The sequence below is a fragment of the Euleptes europaea genome, chromosome 7, assembly GCF_029931775.1.
Source record: "Euleptes europaea isolate rEulEur1 chromosome 7, rEulEur1.hap1, whole genome shotgun sequence".
NCBI lineage: Eukaryota > Metazoa > Chordata > Lepidosauria > Squamata > Sphaerodactylidae > Euleptes > Euleptes europaea.
Genome location: NC_079318.1, coordinates 22,620,238 through 22,633,271, shown reverse-complemented (window position 1 = coordinate 22,633,271; position 13,034 = coordinate 22,620,238). Strand labels below are relative to the sequence as shown.

The 13,034-nt window shown below is 44.3% G+C and overlaps 1 non-coding gene across 1 annotated transcript; it reads right to left on the bottom strand.

Annotated features, from left to right (window-relative positions):
• Positions 1 to 544: 544 nt before the first annotated feature.
• Positions 545 to 615, bottom strand: TRNAP-GGG (transfer RNA proline (anticodon GGG)). The gene has a single exon. It is a non-coding gene; the product is annotated as a tRNA-Pro (tRNA).
• Between the last annotated feature and the right edge of the window lie 12,419 nt (positions 616 to 13,034).

Here is a 13,034-nt window from a genome sequence, read left to right as displayed (position 1 = left end):
TCCCCTGCGGTCACCCCCGCTGACTGCTCCGGTGCTTCGTTTTGATTATGCATGCCTTTCCCGACCATCAGAGGTATTTTGCCCGCGCTTTCCGGATTCTCGCTAAAACAGCATCTGGAAAACATGAGCAAAACGTGCAAACGTGGGGGAAAGCAAGGCGACCTCTGCCGGTCGGGAAAGGCATGCATAATCAAAACAAAGTACTGGAGCAGCCAGCGGGGTAACTGCGAGGGAAACAGCCCTGCATAAATGACCTTAATCAAGTCGTGTTACAAAGAAAAACCCTTTATTGTGGTTTTTACTTATAAGGATGTATATTTCATATACATTTGACTGCATTAATATCTCAGGTGTATTCAAGAAAACTGGTGGCCCTGCTGATGTGTCTCCTGCGGAGATCTTTCAGGAGGTACATTTTTTCACATGAAGTTACCTTATTCTGAAGCATACCCTTGGTCCGTCAAGATCAGCATTGTCTACTCAGACCAGAAGCGGCTCTCCAGACTCTCAGGCCAAGTCTTTCCCATCGCGTGATCCTTTAAGCTGGAGATGCCAGGAATTGAACCTGGGGCCTTCTGCATCCCAAGCAGATGCTCTACCACTGAGCCATGGCCCTTTCTGTTCCTGGCACGCCATGTAGTCATTCCTTATGAGTGCACGTGAACCGTATGTGAGAAGGCCCTGCAGCCAGGTGATGGAAACCTCATTATAAAACCTAGCCATCTGTGAGGGGGTTGGATTTTTTTCAGCCTCCAGAATAGTGCCAATGCTCCCAGAGATATGGAATCTGGTCAGTACAGAGGCTATCCCCAGTTCACCACATTAGTGTCCGCAGCTCATGTGGAAAAGTGGGGAATCAAACCCGGTTCTCCAGATTACAGTCCACCGCTCCAAACCACTGCTCTTAACCACTACACCACAATGTTACATCTTCCTTCTCAGAAGCCAGTGGTTCCCTGTCATTTCAATCAATGCTGTATTTTCATTAGAAAGGGGGGGAAAGAATACTGTATACGAATCCATGTGAGCAGAATTGTTACTAGCTGCTTGAAGAAAGTTTCATTATACATACAGCAACTCCCATACCGAAGTGGAATAGCGGTCATCATGTACAAATATTCTGTCCATTTCAGCGTCCCGGACAGGATGCTTGTGTGAGGAAAGGAAACGCCCTGCCCACCCCTCTGGTGATGCACTTACCCAGCTGTGCCGTGGTCAGCGATGCTGACTAAGGGATTTCTACTTAAACATATCCTGTGAGGTGTTTATGGCAGGTCATAAATCCCTGCCTTAAGCGAAGGTCCTTGTGTTTGCATGTACATGTGTTTTGGGATTGTGTGACACTATTCTGCTCATAGCATCACAGAGCTGGAAGGCTAGAGTGATTATTGGAGCCATGAATCTTCTCAGGTGAGACAGTCCTCTGCAACGAATTGTAGGTTTTTGCTAGAGATTAGGGATGCCAACCTCCAGGTGGAACTTGGGGATTCCCTGGAATTACAGCTCATCTCCAGACTACAGAGATCAGTTCCCCTGGAGAAAATGGATGCTTTGGAGGATGGGCTGTAGGGCATTGTACCCCACTGAGGTCCCTGTCCTCTCTAGACTCTACCCCCAAATCTCCAGGGTCTGGCAACCCTACCCCCCCATTCCCTGCCAGTGGCCAGGGAGTACCTGGCAACCCTACTATGGATGCAGACATGTCTTCTTGGCCCCTCCCAGGCCTTTCAACATGGATGCGGAGATGATTTCAGAGCCTAGATAGCATACACATTCTAAATATATCAGATTTTTTTTACAATCTGAACTAGGATTTGAATAAAACTTGGAGTTGTGTTCTTCTGATCTAATACACACTAGCCATTTATTCATGGTAATTAGCATGCGCGTTCCCCGCATATTTTTTTGAATTTTACATTCTGAACCGTCATTCCGGAAGTGACTGTGAAACCGGCGCATACCTGCTTCTCATTACTAAAGAGCTCACTTAACGCGATCTTTGGCGTTTGCCTCGAAGAATCCTCCTCAAAGAACCATGCAAAACAACAGCGGTGCATTAGCTGTACACATGCTAATGACTCTGCAATCAAGAACAAAGGAGCAGGTGAGTGGTGGGGGTGGAATTTCTCCTTTTGCGTCGGGACAGTGAATAGGCATTTTTTAAAGTTGCATTTTTAAAAAGCGTTTTGAGTGAGCATCAAAATTGACCATACATAAATGGCCACTGAGTTCTCACCCAGAGTATCAATGATGAAATTGACCAAGGAGCTTGAAGTAACATATGCAAATACTAGAGAAGCAAGTGGACTCTAGTGCTGTAAGATCCAATTCTCAAACAGTGGATGGAGAGTGTTGAAAGTCTCCATCAATCCAGTACCCATGCTTATTGGAATCATAGAATCATAGAGTTGGAAGGGGCCATACAGGCCATCTAGTCCAACCCCCTGCTTAATGCAGGATCAGTCTAGAGTATCCCTGACATCAGGGGTGTTAGGTTAGGAATATATGCCTCTATTGAAACCAAATATGAGGCCTGTAATGATAGGGCTTAGAAATGGCTTAGAAGTGAAGCCCCTTCCCATTCTTTAATGATTTTTCTTGAATGACCAATAGATCTTAAGCAAGACCACACTAAAGCACAATGGCCAGAATATTTAATGTATTTACCTTATTCTTTAAACAGGCAACTAATATATATATAAATTTTGCCCTTCCCATTCTCTTTGCAATGCAAAGAGATAGGAGTGCACATCACCAAACAGGGCTTGGACTACTAAAGTTGTTCTCACACAGAGGTTTCGTTCCGTACCACTCACCCCCTCCCCCAATAGCATGGCATCATCATGCAATGATGCATCTAGCATCGTAACACTGTAGTGATATACCTACTTTCAATTTTTAAAAGCCAGCAAAAGCCTCACTGAGGGCAGGCACAAGGGAATATCATGGAGAATTACCCTGTGTGGATTCCCCATTGAGACTATAAATGCCTCTGCACAACAGGGAATTGTTCACATAAGGCAGCAATCCATAGATTCTATTTATATGTGTTAATTCAGGTGAAAATTTAAGCTATTGTGTGAGAAGGAGAAAAGGTTGCAAAGTCCAGGTTAGGACATTCCTGGAGATTTGGGAGTGGGGCCTAAAGAGTGTAAGGTTTGAGGGATCCCGGGAGGGTATAAGGTCATAGACTTCACCCTCCAAAGCAGCCATTTCCTCCAGGGGAGCTAGTGTTGCCAACCTCCAGGTGGGGGCTGGAGATCACCCAGAATTACAATTGCTCTCCAAATGACAGAGATCAGTTCCCTTGGAGAAAATGGGTCCTCTGGAGGGTGAACTGTATGGCATTATACCTGGCTGAGTTTGCTTCTCTTTCCAAATGTCATCCTCCCAAAGCACCATCCCTAAATCTCCAGGAATTTCCCAACCTGGAGCTGGCAATCCTAAGGGGAACTGATCTATGTAGTTGGAAGCTTCCAGGAGATCACCAGGCCCCACCTGGAGGTTGGCAACCCTAGAAGGAGTGAATGTAGCAGGTAAGGCTGTGCATATTGATAAACCTGAACTGAAAATAAAAATAGCAATATTCAGGTTTATTTTTGGCCAAATACAAAATCTGGCAATCTGCCTGAAGCCAAATAGGCAATTCCCGAAAAGCTGAAAATATTCGGCTTTTTTGAACCCAAAATTTACCAAGAGGCCATGGGGGCTTTCAGGAAAGGGAAAGAAGAAATAGAGGAGGAGGGGTGATATGCAATGCCTCCCGCAAGTCCTTGTGGGTTCCACCTTGTAAATATTTAGTTACAATATGGTAGTGTTGCTATATAGCTGGAACAATGATGTGTGATGGATTTGGAGCATTGCCTATGTGGATTGTGTAAAAGGGCTTGGCTGTGTTTTTAAAGGCACGTTTGGGAATCATACAGATAACAAAAATCCACTTTTTAGACAATGACAGCTGCCTTAAGCAATTATTCAAATTAAAATGTTAAAATCAGAAAATGATGCTTGAAACAATTGGAGCTTTTAACTAGCATATTTCAAAAATTATAATTTTCTATTTCCGGGCAAACTTCCCAAAGGAGGGGCTGTTGACAGACCAAATTAAAATAGTAATGAAATAATTCTGTCAACATGAAATACAAGATGGGAGGTGATGGGAATTTTACAACTCTTCTTTTTAATAACATTTTTTTTAAAAAAAGGAGAAGAATAAATCATGTAATGTATTTAACAGCAAAGTAAACCATAAATTTCTAGGCCAAATAAATCATTTTATTACACTCCTAGCAAATTTTGGAAGCATAACATTGATCTTTGTTACTGGGAGCTGATTGGAATTTTTCCATTGTGGCTTTGATCTGATTGTGAGATGCCTTGGAGGATCATTTGATTTGAAAGAAGGGCTATAGATATTTTGATAACCTGCTAAGCAATCTGTGCAGAATTACTCTAGTATAAGTCCATTGACTCTGTACAGGATTGAACAGTACATCTCTCCCAAAATTCCTGGTGGAGATAAGGCAAGATGCACAAGACGAGATGGCCACCGGGATTGAATACATAGCTACACAATCATTTAGTGACCCAGACTCTTACCGGCAGTTGGAAGACTTTTTTTTAAATAAGTTTTTATTAAAAATTTTACATACAAACAAACATCTTCCATTCACATACATTCACATACATGCAATGTAAACCATCTTTCAGGGAGGTCATATTAAGTTAATCGCTCAGGTCTTACAGATCATTTATTTGATCAAAATTCTACTTAGATCCTTTATCAATATTCCTACTACTTTCAAAACCCTATCAAAACAGTACTAATATGCTTAATGCTTAATACCTTCCAAACTGTCCATGAAAGCAATAGTAATACTAAATACTTGATACAATTCTTACCCTACTATACTTCACTTTTATACCTCCTTTACTGCTCTAGATTAGACTATCCCATGAATATTTTTATGTTTGCTATAATGCTTCCCCCCTTTTTCACTAAACTCTGCTTTTAACTTTATATAATCGAAATAAACTGCCAGTTTCTTTTAAAATTCTTCCATTCTTCTGCTTTTCACCAGGTTGGATATTTTAGCCATCACCGCATATTCTGCCAGTTTGTCTTGCCATTTCTGGAACTCCTTCTTGTTTCCAAGTTGCGGCCAGTACTAGTCTCGCTGCTGTTATCATATAGCTGAACAAGTCAGAACGCGTAGTCCCTGTTTGGGCACCGAGCCAATTTACACTCACCCATGGATCCAATAGGATTCTACTGATTCTATTGGACTCATGGATCCAATAGGATTCTGAAGAGCGCTGCAGGATCCTATTCCCACTGGTGATTCTCTCAATGTGTTAGTAGATGATTGGCATGTCTGTCTGTCTGCTGCCATTGATGAAATTACACCCAGACACCTTCTCTGCCCCTGCCAAACCCAGGCCTCTGGGTACACTGAGGGTCTCTGGGTGATGAAGCATGAGCTGAGATGGCTAGAGTGAGTCTAGCGTTGTACTTGCGCCGAGGCTGCAAGAATGTCTTATAGGACGTTTATGAAGGCCTATGAGATGGCGGTGAAAGCTGCTAAGAAAGAATTCTATGCAGCGAAAATTGCATCTGCTAGCTCTCGCCCAGCACAATTATTTAGAATAATTAGGTCACTGATGTCCTTGAATGGACAACCAAATTTAATTACTAATTCAGCATGCAGCTGTGAGGCATTTGCAAGCTTTTTTGCAGATAAGGTCTTGTCTCTCCGCCGTGACCTCCCTGCCAACCTTGATATAGTTAGAGAACTAGCAGCCCCTGCCCATCTTCTGGTCCGTTCTTGCACCATTTCAGCCAGCTTTCGCAAGCCAATTTGACAGGATCCTGTTGGCTGTTTGGCCTACCACATGCCTCCTAGACCCATGCTCTTTTTGGCTGGTCAAGGCCAATCGGGTGGTGATGTGGGCCCCTCTGGGAGAGATTATTAACTTTACCCTCAGTTCTGGGACCTTCCCAGAGGCATTGAAGGAGGCTGTGGTGCAACTGCTCTTAAAGAAGCCATCATTAGTTCCTATGGATCTAGCCAGCTACCGCCCGGTAGTTGGGCAAGGTAGTTGAGAGAGTGGTCGCTGAACAGCTTCAGAGATTCCTGGATGACGCATCGGTATTGGACCCATTCCTGTCGGGCTTCTGCCCGGTCATGGGATGGGGACGGCTCTGGTCGCCCTCACAGACGATCTCCGTTGACAGCTGGACTGAGGCGAGTTGGAGCTGCTGGTATTATTGGACTTATCAGCAGCCTTTGACATGGTTGATCACGAACTTCAAGACCACCGCCTTGCTGACATTGGGATCCAGGGCAGAGCCCTTCAGTGGCTGCACTCTTTTCTCCAGGGTCAGGGACAGAGAGTGGCACTGGGGAAGTTTTGCAGCAGCACCCCTTGTTGTGTGGGGTGCCGCAGGGTGTGATCCTCTCCCCCATGTTGTTCAACATCTATATGCACCCCAGCTTGTCAGTTTTGGACTGGGCTGTCATCAATACATTGATGACACCCAGCTTTATCTGTAGATGGACGGCAATCCAGACTCTGCCCCAGACACACTGGCCAGGTGTTTGGATGCTGTGACTGGGTAGTTGAAGAAAGTCGGCTGGGTAGTCGGCTGAAACTGAATCCATCAAAGACGGAGGTCCTATGGATCGGCCAGGGTGGCTAGGAGGTGGAGTGCTGGCTCCTGGCTCTTGATGACGTACAATTAACACCTCTGTCTGCCATCAGGAACCTGGGTGGGATCTTGGATCACGCCATCCTTATTGATGGAGGCCCAGGTCACAGATGTGGTCAAGGCAGCTTTTTTCCATCTCCGCTGGGCCTGGCAGCTGGTTCCTTACCTCTCCCACACCAATTTAGCCATGGTGATCCATGCGATGTTCACCTCTAGGCTAGACTATTATAACTCACTCTACTTAGGGCTGCCCTTGGGTCTAATCAGGAGGCTGCTGCTGGTGCAAAAAGCCACAGCAAGGCTCCTTACAGGGGTTTCGCTGGGAGAACATACAACTCCAGTGCTGAAACAGCTGCACTGGCTTCAGCTGAAGTATCAGATCAAGTTTAAGGTGCTGGTTTTGACCTTTAAAGCCTTACATGGTCTGGGACCACCTCAACGGAAACAGCCCTACATAAATGGCCATTGACTGATTGATGCCTCATTTATTTTGTATTTATTTAAACAAGTTATAAGCTGTCTTTCTATCCAAAGGTATCCAAGGTGACTTACTTAAAATTGTACAATAATGGACAACATTATCAATGCACAACACACAATAGTTAAAAACAATACAATACTAATATTAATACCATAATGACATATGCAGAACAGAAAATAAATAGACCAGCAGTAGAGACTGAAAGAGGTAAGAATGGTAAAAAGCTTATCAGGAAACTTTATTCTGAGTTCTGCATGCATGCTGATTCAAGTTAAGTATTCTCAGTGCTGAACTACTAGTGAAAACAAATTTAATTATTTAGCTGTCTGTCTCACAGGAAATGACATATTTCCCCAGAGCATATACGAATACTTAAAGTATGAATGCTAAGAAATTAGTCATCTACTGTAAATAGGATGGAAGCAGGCAGCAAGGTTCTTCTGTCTAGCTACCAGATAAAGATCTATCAATTAAGGCTGGCCAATTTTACAAGCTTCTTTTCTTCCTAAAATCATTGCAGACACAATTAGTCAGTGCACTGGATAGTACAAATCTCAGTTACTGCATGTTCAGGATCATTACAGACCCCTAAGCTGCATTTGCGTTGAAAAGAATTCTTGTAAAACAGAGAATGGAGAAGGCGAATGTACAACAGTATTTACTTTAGCTTTGTTAGCAAAGCAAGCAATTAACCAGGAAAGTGCTCTTTGAAATCACAAATGATCGCCATTCGTAAGCTGTAATATTAAATAGACACGTGAGTCTGTTGGACTTTTCAAAGGGAAGCCTGTTTGCTTTTGGGCAATAGATAGGGTTGCCAACCTCCAGGTACTAGGTGGAGATCTCCTGCTATAACAACTGATCTCCAGCCGATAGAGATCAATTCATCTGGAGCAAATGGCCACTTTGGCAATTGGACTCTATGGCATTGAAGTCCTTCCCCTCCCCAAACCCCCGCCCTCCTCAGGCTCCGCCCCAAAAACCTCCCATCGGTAGTGAAAAGGGACCCAGCAACCCTAGCAAGAGACCAGTTTTCCAGATTGTTGGAAATCTGAGGCAATCAATATATAGGAAGGAATTTTCTGAGTTGAATTTCATGGATACATCCATCATTTGGTCTGTTTGCTCAAAAACAAGACAAAACTCTGGATGCATCTGTTGTAGATAGAGGTCTTAGAAAGAAGGTCATGGCCCCTGATCCTAAGCTCCTATGTAAAAAATAACCATGAAAGCAAGTTTGTAGTTCGTTCCAAGCAAACAGTATGTATGTATGTACGTGCTTATGTACGTATGTATACATTTGGTTCATTGTTATCCCACCCTTCTTTCAAGGAGCTCAAGTGGAATATATCAGACCGCCCTCCTCACAACTATTATGTTAGGTAGGTTGGGCTGCGACCGACCGAGGCAAATCTCCACTGTAGCCTACAGTCCTCTTCTGAACACGATACGTCCAGATGATTGGACTCAAAACGGAACTACACGTTACGACAAGATAAACAAAACTGCCTCTGAAACTGGCTGCACTGTGCTGACCCCCTCCCACATCCGTAACATTTCGTTCGCCTAACCGGATGACTTAACATCACTATATTGTGTGCTTTCTTGTCCCTGTGCCACACCATAGTCTGCTGCTGGAAGGGCAAAGGTGAAGATGTCAATGCATCCTATTCATGTTGGAGAGGAAAAAGAACCCACCACATGGCTGCCATTTTTGACAGCAACCTTGTGCTGACTGTAATGTCCTAGTTTTGCTCTAGGGAGAGGATTTTGCACATTTCTCCTTTCTTCACCAATGCTCAGCAAAGACATTTAAATTGTCCTTTCTTTTTGTTTCAGCATGGTTTGTTTCAGAGCCGGCATGGTGTAGTGGTTAAGAGCGGTGGTTTGGAGCAGCGGAGTCTGATCTGGAGAACCGGGTTTGATTCCCCACTCCTCCACATGAGCGGCAGAGGCTAATCTGGTGAACTGGATTTGTTTCCCCATTCCTACACATGAAGCCATCTGGGTGACCTTGGGCAAGTCACACTCTCTCAGCCCCACCTACCTCACAGGGTGTCTGTTGTGGGGAGGGGACGGGAAGGTGATTGTAAGCTGGTCTGAGTCTCCCTTAAGTGGTAGAGAAAGTCGGCATATAAAAACCAACTCCTCCTCCTCCTCTTCTTCTTCTTCTTTCTTGATGCTAAGCTCCTGTACCTTTTGGCAATCAGTATCAATGCTGGTGCACCTCCACCGGCACATGAACATCATTTCAAAGGAAGCTATACCCCTGTGATATCTGTGAAGCCGTAAATCACTCCCCCTGCTCTTGTTTCATTTGAAAGCAAAGGGTGCTGGCTTTTATTAGGCCTTCTCCTGTCATCACAGCCAGTGATTTGCTGTCTCAAGGCCAGACTCCTTTTTTCTCCCCCCTCCCTCATCACTGCCCTGAGATCACATTACTTAGACAGCAAGGTCTGCAGGTCACAACCCTGGCCACTGTTGCCTGTTTCCCGTTTCCTGCAGTCTCTAAAAACAGGAACGTTCCCTCTGCCCTCTCTGGGTCCCCCCCACACACATGAAAGCTGGTTGGGGGCCTTTACCTAGTCAAAGACAACCCAACAAAAGATGCTGTGTGTGCGCGCATGTGTAAACATATATGGGTGTACAAGGCTATCCGCCATAAAGGAGGAAGATGACAGGGAGGATGAAGCTCCCAATGTTTGGAAAATGTATTTTGGAGTGCGGCACTGCTTGTGACAGACTTTCAAATGGTCTGGGAATTTTCATAATAGTGCACCACTGTAAGGAACATGAGAAAGGCCCTGCTGGACCAGACCAAGTCCAGCAGTCTGTTCATACAGTGGCCAACCAGGTGCCTCTAGGAAGCCACAAACAAGACGAGTGCAGCAGCACCATCCCGCCTGTGTTCCACAGCACCTAATATAACAGGCATGCTCCTCTGATCCGGGAGAGAATAGGTATGCAGCATGACTAGTATCCATTTTAATTAATAGCCATGAATACCCCTTTCATCCATGAATATGTCCACTCCCCTCTTAAAGCCTTCCAAGTTGGCAGCCATCACCACATCCCGGGGCAGGGAGTTCCACAATTTAACTATGCGTTGTGTGAAAAAATACTTCCTTTTATCTGTTTTGAATCTCTCACCCACAAGCTTCAGCCGATGACCCCGCGTTCTAGTATTATGGGAGAGGGAGAAAAACGTCTCCCTGTGCACTCTCTCCAAACCATGCATAATTTTATAGACCTCTATCATGTCTCCCCTCAGCCGCCTTATTTCCAAGCTAAACAGCCCTAAGCATCTTAACCGCTCCCCATAGGACAGCTGCTCTAGTCCCCTAATCATTTTGGTTGCTCTTTTCTGCACCTTCTCAAGCTCTGTAATATCCTTTTTTAGGTGTGGTGACCAGAACTGTACACAGTATTCCAAGTGTGGGCTCACCATAGATTTGTACAAGGGCAGTATGATATCAGCAGTTTTATTCTCTATTTCTTGTCTAATTATGGCCAGAATGGAATTTGCCATCCCAGTAGCTGAGAGCATACTGATGACATCCCAGCCCGAAACACTGGACAAGCTGGGCAAGGGGGTGCATATAGATGTTAAACAACATGGGGGAGAGGATCGCACCCTGTGGCACCCCGCACATCAGAGGGTGCTGCTGGGAGACCTCCTCCCCAAGCACCACCCTTTGCTGTCCCTGGAGAAAGGAGTACAACCATTGATGGGCTGTGCCCTGAATTCCAATGTCAGTGAGGCGGTGGTCAATAGATCTAAAAGCACTAGCAGCCCTGACCCGCCTTGATCCAGCTGTCGACGGAGATCGTCTGTGAGGGTGACTAGAGCCGTCTCCGTCCCATGGCCAGGGCGGAAGCCCAATTGAAATGGGTTTAATGGCGATGTATCATCCAGAAACTGAAGTCGCTGCTCGACGACCGCTTTCTCAACTACCTTACCCAGGTGCGAAAGATTCCTGAGGAGATAGAAACCAAAATGTTTCCAGTAGGAAAACACAACATATCAACCATTCCTGGCAGTCATGATTGGCAGATGACCCACAAGAAAAACTTTATACTTGTATTCATAGGTGTATGCTCACACCCATTCACAAACAGACACGCTCCATCAACGTTGTCATTTCTTTGTTCTGTCTCTTGATATGTTGTTGGAGTTCATCATTTAGCTTGACTGGGGCCTAAAAAGCAATCTGCAAGCATGTGAGAAGAGGAATAGGGGAAGTTTTTTTTTTTTTTTTAAGGAAACAAAGAAGTAATAATTTATACCGCCGGGTGCAACTGTGGTAGTTACTGTTATGCCTTTCAGAACGTGTGTCTTAGAACTAGATAAAGCCGTGAAGAAAATATGTTCACTAATGTACAGCACACATACCTTCAGTTCTTCCACCGGCTGAACTAAAAAATGTATGTTTAATGTGATGACAGCTTCATGTGGGATTGGTAACCAATGCTCAAAAGCGAGGCCTCCAGCATCAGGTTAGCTGTGGCCAGACACTCAGATTTGGTTTCAGGCATTAGCCACACTTGAAGTAACTGGCATGTGATGAAAGAGGAAAGCTTAACCCTGACTTGTATGGTTATTATAGTACCATCAATAGAGAAAACTGGCTTTCTGGCTTGCTCCTAACTATGGGGAATGAATGTTTTTCTAAATGAAGTGAGAATTAATATCTTGGCTATGTGTTTAAAAAAGTATACATGAGTTCACAGCTGAAGAAAAAGAAGAATTGGTTTTTATATGCCAACTTTCTCTACCACTGAAGGGAGACTCAAACTGGCTTACAATCACCTTCCCTTCCCCTCCCCACAACAGACACCCTGTGAGGTAGATGGGGCTTAGAGAGTGTGACTAGCCCAAGGTCACCCAGCTGGCTTCATGTGGAGGAGTGGGGAAACAAATCCAGTTCATCAGATTAGCCTCCGCCGCTCATGTGGAGGAGTGGGGAATCAAACCCGGTTCTCCAGATCAGACTCCACTGCTCCAAACCACTGCTCTTAACCACTACACCATGCTGGTAGCACATTCAGAATGCTTTAAAGGGATAGGTTTTCCTATGAATTTCAAGTATGGTCATGGATTGAGAAGCAATTCCAAACAAAATAACAGTAATGGCTTTATGTCTGTAAATGTGGCTAAATGCATGTGAGAGGAGCCAAAGAAGTTGTATCTCACCGCAGCTATGATCTCATTCAAGTTCCTGTCTTTCGGACTCCTGATCCCAGCATGGTGTAGTGATGGTAATTTTTGCATTCACAATTTTGTATTGCACGTATTCACTCGGCATTGTTTAAATATATTTATTAATTTTTGGCTTCATTGCTGCTTAATTTTCTCAACACATGCTGCAGCAAGCTAACGTTGTTGTTTTTGCATTACCTGAAGGTTGGCAACCCTAGCGGTTCATGATAATATATTCCAATTGGAATTCTATTATAGTGTTTTTTTCCTGCTTCTGAATGGACTGCGGGTTTTAATAAATACTAACTAAAAATCCTATCGAAATAACTCATATAACAATGTATTATAACAGCAAACACAAATAACAACCAAATTCACTGATAAGAACTCAAAACCATCAGCAGCGCTAAAACAGAAGCCTAAAAAGCAACCTATTAAAAATCATAGTACAAACAAAAGGGGGGTTGGGGACCAGAACACACAGATGAGCCAATTGAAAGCCAGCTGAAAATTTTTTAAAGTCTTTGCCTGGTGCTGGAAAATGCCCATCGATAACGTGAGGTGTAGGGGAAGGGAAAGAATGTTCCAGTATACTCCCCTCTCTGTGATGACTTACTGAAATTATTGGCATGCACCAGGAGCTC